Source organism: Gorilla gorilla, chromosome 9, assembly GCF_029281585.2.
Source record: "Gorilla gorilla gorilla isolate KB3781 chromosome 9, NHGRI_mGorGor1-v2.1_pri, whole genome shotgun sequence".
NCBI lineage: Eukaryota > Metazoa > Chordata > Mammalia > Primates > Hominidae > Gorilla > Gorilla gorilla.
In genome coordinates this window covers 114192406-114205084 of record NC_073233.2, presented here as the reverse complement: position 1 = coordinate 114205084, position 12679 = coordinate 114192406, and the positions used below count along the sequence as shown (strand labels likewise).

The following is a 12679-nucleotide window of genomic DNA, read 5'->3' as shown; positions in this document are numbered from 1 at the left end:
ATATGATACAAATGTGTTTTCTTATAATTCTAAACAATAAAATAAAAACAATATAAACATTCTGGCTACTAAAGGAAAGCAAATTATCTTTAATCTGAACACCCTTATAGAGCTCTTTTTATTTTTCTATATTCTATTCCTGTCTTTTTTAGGTAGTTTCTACTACGGTGATTGTAAAATTTTATAAATTAGCACTTTATTTTACACATTTCTTTATGTAGCAACATACCTATTGTTTTATTGGTTCAATAGGATGCCAGTGAATGAATATACCTTTCTCCACTATTGAAGGTCTAGATCTATGGTCAACTATTAATGGCAAGACTGACAATTCTCTCCTAGTATAAGCTCTTCACCACTCATTTTGGACATAATCACCAACAATGATCTAATTAAAACTAACAAAAATTTAGCTTAAAAAAAATCTAACTTTTAAAGACTGCCCGAAAGATGGATTTATATTATATCTACCACCACAATAAACCTCTATGTGTACTGAGTACTTATTATACCTCCAAGTACTGACTGATAGAATGAAGCCATCACAATTAGTCAGAATTTTCTTTTTAAAAAGCATCTATACTCTGAAGATACAAGACATACTTCTACATTTCCCCACCAGTATTTATAATCATGTAAAATCCAATTCTGTATTTACAAAATTACACCAATTTGCAGATAAAGTTTAGAATCTTCTTCTAGGTTTTGTGCTTAATAATGAAGACAAAATATACTATCATTAAGAAAGCATATCATTCACTGTCGTGTCAGGATTTTTAAAAAATGAAATGAGCAGAAAATAATGTGGTCAATTTTTTGTCCATAATTAGTGTTGGAATATTCATTGAACACATTGCTAAAGAATTGAAAAAATGAGTATTATGTGGGAGGTTTGCTATAGAGTTGGCTGAAATTACAATTAAAAGTAATGTCTCAGCTTATGGTATTTTCTGGGTTCTGTTTTAATAATGAAACAGCTTTTTCTGAGCTATTTAAAGGTACTGAAGAAGATATATTATCAAAGTAAAAATTACATTATGGAAAAACCATATAAATGTAATCACTCTTGATATACCTGATTTAAGTTCAGTTTCCTTTACAAAATTGTTTTAAGTAAAATTACAGGTGCAATAGCACATTTGAAATTAATTTATTGGATTATTAGTCTTTTCGGCACAGAAGTTGAAAATAGACATGCATAAAGCGCTACAGAATGTTATTGGTATGGTTAATTTTATGTATTTTAAGAGATCCTCAAATTATAGTGTCATACAATATTGTGTAATGAAATAAATAAGAAATGACCTTAAAAATCTTTTATATCCTAAAAAGGTTTTCTGGTCATTTTGTGCCAAGTACCTAAGATATTTGCCAAGCAAACATAAAGGTGCATTGTTCATTTTCCTTTTTCAAAAAGGCACACATTCATTTTGTTTTTAATTTCTGTAATGACAAATTCACACCCATATTCTGCTAGCTAACAAATTTTCAGAAAAACAAACACTAAATATTTAACTTGAAGATATTTTACCAATAAATGAAAAAGTAGCTGCTACTATTTGGAAGAAAATGGCACAAAGGAGAGAACATTTAAAAACAGATTGCTTTGAAATGTTTTCATATTAAGTGATTTTAATGCCCAAAATATAAATGTGTCACTTGTAAAATCACTCTTCTCTATGTGCTTAAAACAGAAGCAGAATTTTGTAACCCACTTAGTAATATTTTAGTTAAAAAAATTTCAATAAAGAGCTACAGTTGGATGTAACATACTTATATTATCTATTTAACTCGTAATGTCAACAGACTGACATGGGGACAGATTGAGATTTTAACAAAACCAATTGTCTTTGTTTTGTGGCAGAGAGTTTGAATAACTAGTAGGGCAATTCAATAAGTGAGGTCAATATTGCATTCCCTTTCAGCCAATGTCTTTGTGTAGTAAATTTTTCAAGTATGACAAGCATTAAAATGTCAGCCAAGGTAAATTGATTAACAATTTATGGTAATGAATGGAATACAAGGAATGAATTATTGATATACACATCAACATGGATAAATCTCAGAATCACTTATCTGAATGAAAGAAGCTATGCAAAAAAAAGTACGTACTGTGTGATTTAATCCATATAAATTCTAGAATATTTAAACTAATTTATAGTGACAAAGAATTTCATTAGTTGCCTGGGAGTGGGACGAAGGAAGGGACAGTTTGCACAAGGACAAGAGGAAATTTTATTTTGAAGGGAGTGATAGAAGTGTCTATCATTTTAACGGTGGTAATTCTTTCAAAGATGTATACGTGTCACATATTATCAAATTGTACGATTAAAATGTGTAGTTTATTTTGCATCAATTGTATCTCAATAAAGTTGTAAAAAATCAAAATAACATCGATGAAAAGCATAAACTATAAATGAAAAAATAATAAATTCAACTTAATCAAAATTTAAAAATTTCTCTTTCAAAAGACACTATTAAGAAGACAGGCCACAAATACGGAGTATATATTTGTAAAGCACATATCTCATAAAGGACCGGTATCCAGAATATGTAAGGAATACTTAGAAATCAGTAATAAAAAGACAAAAAATTCAATTTAAAAAATGGACAAAAGATTTGAACAGTTTACTATAGAAGAGATACAGATGGCAAAATGAACACAAAAATACTCAGTATTATTAATCATTAAGGATATTTAAATAAAACTCAGTAAAATATCTTTTTTTTTTTTTACTGTTTTAGTTTATTTGGGCTGCCGTAACAAAGTACCACAGACTAGATGTGTTTGACAACAGAAATTTATTTTCTCACAATTCTGGAGGCTGGAAGTTCAAGGTCAATGTGTTGATATGGTTGGTTTTTTTCTGAGGTTTCTCCCCTTGGCTTATTGATGGCCGTCTTCGCCCTATGTCTTCACAAGTTCATCCCTCTGTAACCGTTTATGTCCTAATCAATCTTCTCTTATTTTTTTCAAATTGAATACTTTATTAAAATGGTAGTTGTCTTTCTAACATGTGCACACATCCTTGCACACTCAGAATGATCTGCCTGGGGGAAAAGTACTGAGTATGCCTAAGGAGAAAATGAAAAACAAATTGCTGTAGGGTTTTCATTATTACAGGCAATTATGTCCACATGACTTACAAAGCTATTGCCAAATCCATCCAAGGAAGCAGAGTATGAAAAGGAGGGAAAATATTTTAAAAATTCAACAGTGGCATAGCAGAACTCTCAATATAAGAAAGTGACACAATGTGGACTTTTGCTATGAATTTTCACTTTGTAAATATGGGGAGAGGTTAACCAATGGGCAGAAAATTAGAGAAGGTGATATGTGATAGGCTTTTTGCAATCAATTTTTCTCACAGTATTGTGCAAGATCATCAAGAAAATGCTTAGTTATTCTCTGGAACCAGTTTTAGAACTTTTCCATTTGCAAGTCTTGCCCTCATCTGTTAAGGTAAAATGACGCACCTGAGGAAGTCTTTAAAGGTCTCAAGGCAGATGGTTCCTGCTCTCCTTAAATGAGCAATGCATACTTGATCTTGCTTCACAAAATAGGGTTGAGTCTCACTTTCTATCTACCAAGCAGATTAAGGCTGTTATTTTGACTTCCTCGATACAGGTGTGAATTTGCAGCACTGAATTAAATTCTGGGCAGATGATAGATCTATGCTCTGTAATCACTAAGTGCCGAATGTGCCTCCAGAATGACCACAATTATTAACATCACAAAGTATTAATCCTGGAAGAATTTCCTCTTCTTCAACTCCTTTCAGTCTGATTTTGAGCTTTTCATCTGGGGCTACAGTATCAGCTTCTACATCATTGGCAAGTGTTCCAAGACCTTCCACATTGTGCTTTTTTGGCATCATCACAAGCTGCTGGCCTTTACAAACAGACCGCCTGATTCCAGCTTTCCCAGGACAACAGCTTACCCAAATCAAGCTTACCCAAAATTGGCAGCTTGATTGGTACAGCAACTGATCTATTGAAGTCTGACAAATTACCTAGATATGTAATAAACGGTAATCCAATGTACTAAGTACAGAAATTCAATTGCTCTTTGAAATTTCCTCTAGTTAGTCCTGAGCAGGCATAAAGTGAATGCAGTTTTTGGGAATGAAGCCAACTTTTTTCAAAATGGCACTAGTTTCTCTTTATATTCTTAATATCTCTCATTGCTCCAATTTGCTGTTGGATCATTCACCTTATTAATAAATAGAATTAAGTGTTTCACACTTGCTGCCTTTGCTAACATTGCACGTTCTCTTGTTTGTCCTTTTATCAAATCCAATTTCAAGCTCTCTTCTCCTGGCTGAGATTACCAGCACAGCCAAATCAGCTTGAGAGACACCACCAATTGTATTTGGGATGAAGCTCTTGTGACCAGAGGCATCCAGAATTGTAAAATATTTCTTTTCAGTTTCAAAATAGGCAAAACCCGCTTCTATTATTTTATCCTTGTCTCAATTTTCCTGATTTGTGTCTAAGATTCAAGACAAGTACTAAGTTTCTCTGTTTTTTTTTTAACTTCTGTTTCATACATTTCAAATACCCTGTTTTCACCCATTTCAGTCAAATACAGTATTTGTCTTCCAGTGGTTGAATTGCCAGCATCTACATGTGCAATGTACACTGCATTTTCTTTTGAAACAAGACCTCTCTCTGTTACCCAGGCTGGAGTGCTGTGGTATGAGGGGCTTAATGTAACCTTGAACTCCTGGGCGCATACGATCTTCCCAACTCAACCTTTGGAGTAGCTGGGACTACTGGTGCACACCACCATGTGCCATGCACCGGTATTTTTTTTCTTTTAAGAGATGAGGTCTTGCTATGTGGCCCAGAGTGTTGCTCTTGGACTCTGGGCTTCAAGCAATCCTGTCACCTTAGCCTCCCAAAGTGCTGGGATTACAGGCCTGAGTGCCTTTTAGGAGTGCATGGTGACACAACCACAGATTTAGGTTTTGGTATTTCATCCTCCTTCTTCATTATTTCCTGGACACTTTTCTCTGGTGGCCTTAATCTCCCCAGGAACCATCTCCTGGCTCTGCTTCACTTATTTCTTCTACGTGCTTCCCTAATCTTCTCCTCTTACGAGGAGACCAGTCATTTTGGATTAGGACTCACACTAGTAACTTCACTTTAACTTGATTACCTCTGTAAAGACCCTATCACTAAATAAGATCACACTCTGAGGTACTGGGTGTTAGGACTGCCACATATGAATTTTGGAGGGATACCATTCAGCCCATAACACAGACTTACTAGAATGACCAAAAAAAAAAAAAATACTTTTAATGGATATATAAAGTGCTAGTGAGGATGTGGAAGACTAGGATGCTCATTCACTGCTGGTGGTGATACGTAATGGTTTGCCCACTTTAGAAAACATGCACTTACCATATGAGCAGAAATATCACTCTTAGGTATTTACCCAAGAGAATTAAAACATATATTCACACAGAGACTGTATACAATTGTTTATAGCAGTCATATTCATAATAGCCCAAAACTGCAAACAACCAGAATATCCATCAACTGATGAATGAATTGTTGTATATCTATATAAGAAATACTACCCATAAATAAAACAGTAATAAACTACCGATAAATTCAACAGGATGTTTAAACCTCAAAAGCATTATGCAACATGAAAGAAGCCGATACAAAAGTCCTACAATGTATAAGACTCTCCGGAAAAGGAAAAGTTCTGGCTCTCATCAGCACTGATTGGCATAATCTTAGTTGCTGTTTATTATATGGAGGAAGACTCTTTTCACTATTTTTGTTAGATTTGTGAAAACCAAAGGGAAAAAATTATAGGGAGAGAAATCGAGTAATTGCCAGGAGCTGGGGTTAGGCACAGGAAATTGATTGAAAAGAGGAACAGGGAGACTTCTTGAGGTTAGGGAAATATTCTTTATCTTGATTGTGGTAGTGGTTACAAAACTACATACATTTGTCAAAACTCATTAAACTGTATTCTTTAAAAGAATGAATTTGGCTGTGCAAATTTTGTCAAAATAAGCTTGATTTTTAAAAAGTATTAAAAGCAGTGGTCTTAAAATGCAGGCCATGGAATTGCTGCAATAGATAATATTAAATCAACATTTTCAAAAATAGAAGGTATACTCAATCACTATGTCCTAACCAAAAAATATTACTGATGACATTTTAATTCATCCTTTTTCAATTTCTCTTGTGTGTATGCCTATATAATATATATTATCATGTAATAGAATATATTAACACATCAGTACATGTGTATAATTTACACATAAATAACTGGACATGTAAAGGATATGCATGCAAAAATTTTGTTTAAACTTAAGGCAGGCACACTCATTTTGGATATCCCTCATATAGTTACTTCTAATTTTATTTTAATAAATAATTCTCAAATTAATATCTCTGTGCTTGGAGCTTTTATCATCATTTTGGATTTTTTTTAAGAAAGAATGACAAAATTTGAATTAATGTGTCAAAGTTTACCTGTCTCATGAAATATATAGATTCAATTATTTTTCAAAGTTCTTGAACCAGTTTACATTGACACAAACAATTAATGAAAGTGCCTGTTTCATCGTATACTCTTGTCAGCACTGATTGACATAATCTTAGTTGTTCTTTATTATATTGTGGAAAGCTATTATTTTTGTTATATTTTAAAAAATAGTAAATTAATTTTAGCAAATGTCTTTTAGCAAACTATTAAAATCTTATAAATCTGGCTTTCCCTATTGATATAGTATATTATGTGCATTGATGTTCTTACATTAAACCATCTTTACAATACTGAATAGAATGTACAATTTCAAATGCCTGCTGGCAAAGCTGGCCCAGTAATTTTTAGTTGGTAATGACTAATCATAGCCTTCGCAGGAAACTCCTAACTACCTCTCCTTCCAGAACCCAGACTTTTAATAAATTTGTTTCCTCATCCTTAGAGCGATTTACCTTCCCTCATTCTCTCAGATACCTGCCTATATTTCTTCACAAAGTTATTATTTTTATAGTAAGTCAGTTTCTTTACCATCTTGAAAACAGTTGCATGGTCTCCATGTTTTAGATACTCTGAGCAGGATTTCACTGAGACTCTGTCCAATGCAATCTTCCGGAACAGAAAAACTTTCCCTTCCAAGATTTCAGGTCTCTTACTTAAACCTCGAGCTTTTATTGAGCCCTGTAAGTGTGGTGATCAACCACCCATTGAGTAGAGCAGCCAAAATTACAGTTTTTATCAAGGAGTCCAGAGATGCTATCTAAATATGTTTTATCATCCTTTCTACCCATCTGAGGGGAGCTTTAATGTACATAACAGAGCCAAATGGAAATATACTACAGCATGACTTAACAACTCTTGGCCATTTTAAAGACTGAAAACAAACAGCAGCACCACAGAAAAAATAAATAAATAAATAAATAAATAAATAAGCAAACCAATAAGGAAAATCATTTTCGGTACTTAACACTGAATAAATCTTGTTAAGATCCTCAGACTGACATTTATCAAAACAGCTCTTTGAAGCCAACAACACAAAGCAGCCAATAGTGGTTAAACAATGCTTTTTATTTCCCCAGGGTTGGGAATCTGGAATTCTCAATTCCGATTATATATCAAAACAATGTATACAGCTTTTACAGGTATACTCGGGCCCAACACTCAGGTGATCTCTTTAGTAAGTCTGGAATGAGGATTATGCATCTGCATTTTTAATAAGCTGCAGGTATGATTCTGATGCTTAGTCAAGATGTTAAATTATTGGTTTAAATTCTGGGGATCAGATGGGCTTGGGAAAACAATTCTTTCCAGAAAGCTTAATACAAAAAAATTTCTAAATTCTAGAAGTACCAGAGCTTTTAGGCAGCTAATCAATTTATGCCTTAATAAGACAAATAGACACTTTTGCCAAGGGTTAACAATCTTGATACAATTCCCAGACCTATTCTGTACAGGATCAACATATGTATTAGGTAACCTGAGGATCAGAGATTGTCTGTGGACATTATCTGTCCTGCCTGCCCTCTGCTGGCATGAAGCTGGACAATTGACAGAATGTGCGCTTAGCTTGACAAGGCAGTCATTTTCATGGAAGAAATGTTTTGGTTTATGCAAGGCATAGTAGTATTTGGAAGGCCTAGAAATAACAATATAAAATGACTTGGAGATTCTGGAGAGTGAAATAATCTCAAGTTTTATTAAACCCATCTGTTCAGCTGTGCACTTCTTCAAGTCAGAGATGCTTGACCTCTGAAAAGCAACCATATCTAAAACACCTAAGTAGGATAGAACCAGCCAAGTTGGACCCAGAGAGGAAGCAGCAGACCCTGTTGGCCAACTAATACTGGAAAATCAAGACGAGAGGGAGGCATTGGCAAGGCAAGACTTGAGGAGGAAAGTTATCTGTCTATTGATAGAAGAGAGGGGGAATCTTTTTCTAAGGGCACTGTAACCAAAATTTCAGCATTATGGAGAGAGGAAGACGGCAGTATCCAAGAAGAAAAAGACTACTGGCTCTGTTGAAAGAACTATTGTACTTGGAATGCAAGTCAGTGGAAGATAGTACAAAAAAGAGACTTGGTCCCAGCAGACAAGTGACACAGTAACCAGGGTCCCAATGGGCCTTAGTTATCTGGACATATTCCTCTCCTGCCTTTTGCCTTCCTTAACAAGCTGACCCAAGTCATGTAACAGGTAGGGGAGGGCTCTCGTAACTTAGCTGACCAGGCTGAATTGCTAACCATAAAAGGAAGCATCTGACCATTTATCTCTTTGAGGGATGGATGCCTTCTGAGGTTGCTGAAGCAAGACTCTAGCATTCCCAATATAAACCTGGGACCATTTTTGTTTTCTTAGGCAGCATACCCAGCTGCCAGAAGACAAGATGGACTCCAGTCCTGACCCTCCTTTGACTTTTTCCTCATTATAATCTCATTGAAATACTAAAATCTCCACTGAGAGTGAGGCTTATCCCCCATTTTCTAGTCATGTGATACATGTTAGAGCATGATGCCCCACTATGCGAGTGTATAAAAAAAACCCATCTAAACATTGCTTGTACATCATTCCTTTTCCTACAACACCTTCCTTAAAATGATGAGAACTGAGCCCCTTGGGGAGCTAGTACCAGGATTCCTTTCCTGTATGCTGCTTCCTTGTATGTTTGATTCACAAATCTATTAAATCATGGCTGAGAAAAATTTTTGTTTGTCCTGGTGTTAATTTCTACTTATGCAAGAATCAATAAATGTGGGGTCCGGGCTGCAGTAACAGCCTTGGTGACTCTGCTGGAGCCCATAAGTGAGGATATTTCCCTAAGGAGAAGCACCAGAGAGCCAGCAAGACCTCCAGAATGTGACCTTGTGATAGATGAAGTGGCCACTTGAAATATTTGCTTCAGTGTGTCTACAGCCAGTGAGTCCTCTCTTGCCCCAAGGTACTTTTGTTCTCCTTCTGAGCCCTGCCCCTCATTTTCTTTTCCCTCTTGATTGGCTTAGGGATTTCTGGAGTAAGAGGTCCTAGTCACCTCTGTGCTAGGTTTTAAGAACCCCTCTGATTGGCTGACATCAGATTCTGAGTAATTTCCAAGAAACCTGCTAGACTGGTTGAGGAGGTAGGCAGTCGGGCTTGATCAACCCAAAGAACAATGGCTGGGATGAGTCCTGCTGCATGCCCAGGTTCTTTGGGCTCTTTATGTCTCTCAATTTTTTTTCTTTCTTTTTCCCCTTCCCCCTCTCTTTCCCCATCTTCCAACATTATTCCTCTGATTATCTCAGAGGGCCACCTACAGTCTTACTCATTTCAGCCAAAAGTACCCTTAGCTTCCTCTGGCTGGAAACAGTTCACCTTGACTTGTGACTTGCAAAGGTGGGAGGGATTCATCTGACACTGTGAAGGTCTAGGATGCTGAGGCTCTCCCTGATGGGAGACTAGCAAGAGTGGTGACGACATTGACTCTGCACTGTGCAGTGGCTGGAAACCTCACGACCTTCCTTTCCTTCCCTTGTCTTTTTTCTTCCCCTTCTTTCTCTCTCACACCCACCCCCTTTAAACCTGGCCCATTTGCAGAGAACTATCAGAAATTTCATATTCTCCTATTTTCTCCCTGAAATGAATGAAAAGGTTTTCTCCCTAAATTTCCTCCTTGCCCTCATTCCACTGTGCAGTGAGACTCGAGTGCTCTCCCTTTTGTCTGCCCTGGGGAGTACCTCCCAGGCAGAACACTGTAACCATTTTCTTTTTTATAGGAAACTCTTCACTCTCGTTGCTTCTGATTGGGAAAACTTTGTCCAATTGAACTCCTCACCAAAATACTGATCTTTCAATATTTCACTCCCTCTTTATTTTGCTCTGAGATTCAAGAGCTCCCACTCCATGATCTTTTTGATAGCCCTAATTTCCCCCCCCCCCCCCCCATCACTTCCTCCTTCAAGTTTGGCCCACTGTGGCCTGGGCAAAGGTAGAGCAGTTATAATTGTCTGAGCTCAGTCCTTCAGCTTTCACCCCCTCCTCCTGACTGTTTGGCCTGTGTTCTAAATGAGGTAAAAGCAGTTTTGAGCAATGGGGGCCTTCTTCCTCAAGAGTGGATGAGTTATGTTGGCATCTACTACTGCCCATCTTCAACACAACACAAGTGCACTGTACACTTGTGGCCTGTACAATACAAGTGCACTCTTTCAACTACACACACCATGGGCATTCCTAGCCTTGTAGTCACACATAGGGCAACCATTCCTTAGCCGCTAGTGTGAAACAACTATGTCTGTTATTTCTGTGTTTTCCTCTCTGATCCCTGAGGACCAGGATTCCTCCATCCAGGGGAATCCTGGGCTGACTACTGGGCTTAAAGGGTCTTGAATTACATCAAGACTAATTCCCTGATGCTTTTCCCTCTACCAGGATCTTTAATCAAAGGTAACAGGAGAGGCAGGATTAGACATGAGCAATGATCTCAGTGTTCCCCGTGACTCTCTTCTAGGATATATTCTCTCCAAATGGGGGCAATTTAAGCTAGAAGACCTAAAGAAAAAGAAAGTAATCTCCCTTTGTAACATAACCTGGCCCCAGAACCCACTGGGAGATTAGGAGCAATGAACGTTATATGAGTCTCCTAGGTATAATGCTACTTTACAGCTAAACTTGTTTTATAAGCAGTCACAGAGGTGGGAAGAAATCTCTTACGTGCAAACTTTTATGAAGTTGTATCAAGATCCTGGATTATTGGACTCATGTCACATATGCATGATGGCATCTATCATTCCCAGCTTATTGCCTGGGGTTGAGAAGCAAGTGCTGGACCTACCCATTCATCCATTATTACAGTCACCGCCTAATCTTCCTGACCCCAGGCCTGATACATAGTAAACCTCCAGCCCTCTTTCAGGTTCAAGGCCTCCTTTGGCCCCTGAATCTCCACCATACCTGGATCAGGCCCATAGAGAACTAGAGGCTTTAAGGCCAGAGCCCTATCCACTATCCCCTATGGGGGTTTGATTGAGTTCCAAGCTGGCACCTACTTTTACCTCACCCCCAGTCCAGGGCCTCTATCCCCTAAAGGAGATAGAAAATGGGTGGGGAGAATAATTCATGTTCACATCCCCTTCTCCATGGCAGATCTGAGAGTATGTAAAGAAAAGTTTGGCCAGTTTTCAGAGGACCCCAATAAGTTCAGGGAGGAATTTGTAAAACTATGTCTGAGCTTCACCCTAACCTGTTAGGATGCGATGGTGATTTTAGACAATTGTGCCACCCCAGATGAAAAGGTCCAGATTCGTGAAAAGGCAAGGGCACATGCTGCCTCATTTGTACAGGCCAATGCCTCATATGCTGTTCATCAAGCTTTGGGGAAGACAATCGCTGAGCAGGACCCCTGGTGGGACCTTAGTGATGAAATAGACAAATGTAGGATGGAGCATTTTATTACCTACGTGGCTGAAGGGATGAGAAAATGCATGAAGAAGCCTGTGAATTATGACAAGGTTGGGGAAGTAGCTCAGGCTGGGCTGATGAAGAATCTCCTCAGCTGTGTTACAGAAGCCTTCAGAAAGTATACTAATTAATGTTAATCCAGAGTTGCCAGAGGGGATAGCCTTGTTGGCTACGCACTTTGCATTTTATCACCCAGTTCACTCTTGATATTAGAAGGAAGTTACAAAAGTCAGAGACAGGGCCCCAAGCCCCTCTGTCAGTATTGGTAGAGAAGGCTTTTAAGGTTTTCAACAACAGGGACAGGGCAAAGCAAAGGAAAAAGATATCAGGCTGATCAAGAAAATACAGCTTTTGGCTACCTTGATTAGCCCTCCACCTCATGGCAACCCAAAAAGGCAGAGAATACCAGAGACAAGAGACAATTGCCCAATGTGGGACCTAACCAATGCACATATTGCCAGGAGGATGGGCACTGGAAAAGGGATTGTCCTGACCACCTCAAGGCAGGGAGGTCAGCTGACTTTCCAGACAGGATCCTCGTCTTGGAAAATCTCTCCCATGAGGGAGACTGTGCCACTGACTAATGGCACCCAAGAATCCACCCAGCTCCCACCTCCATCATCATCACTCCAGGGGAGCCTAGGAAAACTGAATTTCTTATTGATACTGGAGCAGCCTATTCTGTCCTAAGTCTGTAAGCCTCCTCTCCAATCATGCCTGTCTGGTGATAAGAATAGATGGATG

The 12679-nt window shown here is 37.8% G+C and overlaps 1 pseudogene; it reads right to left on the bottom strand.

The window, feature by feature from the left end:
• Positions 1 to 3398: 3398 nt before the first annotated feature.
• Positions 3399 to 11321, bottom strand: LOC101144281 (eukaryotic peptide chain release factor GTP-binding subunit ERF3A-like; annotated as a pseudogene).
• Between the last annotated feature and the right edge of the window lie 1358 nt (positions 11322 to 12679).